The 1,524-nt window shown below is 37.3% G+C and overlaps 1 non-coding gene across 1 annotated transcript; it reads right to left on the bottom strand.

Moving 5' to 3' along the window:
* Positions 1 to 1,153: 1,153 nt before the first annotated feature.
* Positions 1,154 to 1,260, bottom strand: LOC139894852 (small nucleolar RNA R71). The gene has a single exon (XR_011775332.1). It is a non-coding gene; the product is annotated as a small nucleolar RNA R71 (small nucleolar RNA).
* Positions 1,261 to 1,524: the final 264 nt, after the last annotated feature.

Below are 1,524 nucleotides of genomic sequence, written 5' to 3'. Positions count from 1 at the left end.
GTTTGGTAGTAATGCTAAACATTTAATAGTTCAACAACTAGTTCGATAGCAATTTGGGTAAAACGGGGCAATCTAAGCATAGAGAGGATTAGGTAAGTGAACACTACTTAGTTAATTGATTTAAGTTCTCAATATTTAATTATTTGCTACTTGCAACTACTTTTAATTGTTAAGTTTAAGTGTATTTACTTGTGCTCATTTAGTTGTTAATAAAATCAATCAAAACCCCCCAATCAAACAAACCCTAGGACAATTAATAGTTTCAATTATTCTACTTACGCCGCTCTCTTGGGACGAACTTGAGAATAATACTTACATTGAAGTGTTATAATAACCGGGTTCTAATTGCTCGTTAGTTGTGTCTGCTTATTTGTAGTGTTTGATCCTTGTATAAATTTAGAGGGTAATGATGTATTGTTATGCACGCATCAATAATTTCTTGGCGCCACTATCGGGGAGCGGTTAGGTAGTGGGATATTTAATTTAAGATTTTAATCGTCCGATCCTTTTGTAAGGATTCGATTTAAGCTTTTAATCATCCGATCCTTTTGTAAGGATTCGCCCTTACAAAAGTTACTTTTCTCATTTTTTATATATATTTCGTGTTGGAAAACCGCTTGTGTTTGTGTTGTGATTGAAGGATAGGTGCCTTTGGTGCATAAAAACAAGGTCCCAAAAGGATCAAGAGTTTACAAATCCATTCTCCGATCCGTAAAAACACGTGCACGGGGTTTATAAGCATAGAGAAGAGCGGGTATTAAGGAAAAAATTTAAGGTTTTGCCATTTTGTTTAGAAGAGATGGATCCAAACGGTCAACCAATTCACGATGAAGAGGGTAATCCAATCAACCAAGGTCCATCGGTTGATCAAGAGCAACTAAATGATCCGAATGATACACCGATGTGGATCGCTAGATTGGTGGCACCAACGGTGATAGCTCCGTTCGAGCATATTCAACACTTTAACGATATTTGTGATCTTTACAAAACTAAAGATGTCACTGATGACGCTTTTAAGTTAAGGGCATTCCCCTTTACACTTCTAGGAGACGTGAAAGTTCGGATAAGGAATTTTTCACCCGATTCTATTAGGAGTTTTCAAGATTTAACCAATGAGTTTATCAATCACTTTTTCCCTCCATCAAAGGTGGAGCGACTACGAATGGAAATCAATGGATTCACTCAACGGGGTGATGAAACTTTGTATGATGCGTGGGTACGTTTCAAGAAGATGCTAAGAGCTTGCCCACCACACGGTTTGAGTAAGAAGGAGTACATCAACACGTTTTACCGAGGTACTAATGCTTTACCTAAGCAATATCTTGATTCATCTTCGGGAGGAGTATTTATGTATAAATCTCCAAACGCGGCCGAAAATTTGTTAGAGGATATATCGGTTAATACATACTAATGGGCACCTTCACCGCGAGATTTGACAAGGAAAAGTGTAGCACGAGTTGAGAGTGATAATGAGCAAGTCACGCTTGCAAGCTTAAATAATCAATTTTAAATGTATGGGAAATA

The sequence above is a fragment of the Rutidosis leptorrhynchoides genome, chromosome 2 (genome assembly GCF_046630445.1).
Source record: "Rutidosis leptorrhynchoides isolate AG116_Rl617_1_P2 chromosome 2, CSIRO_AGI_Rlap_v1, whole genome shotgun sequence".
Classification (NCBI taxonomy): Eukaryota; Viridiplantae; Streptophyta; class Magnoliopsida; order Asterales; family Asteraceae; genus Rutidosis; species Rutidosis leptorrhynchoides.
This window is presented reverse-complemented; position numbering and strand designations above follow the sequence as displayed.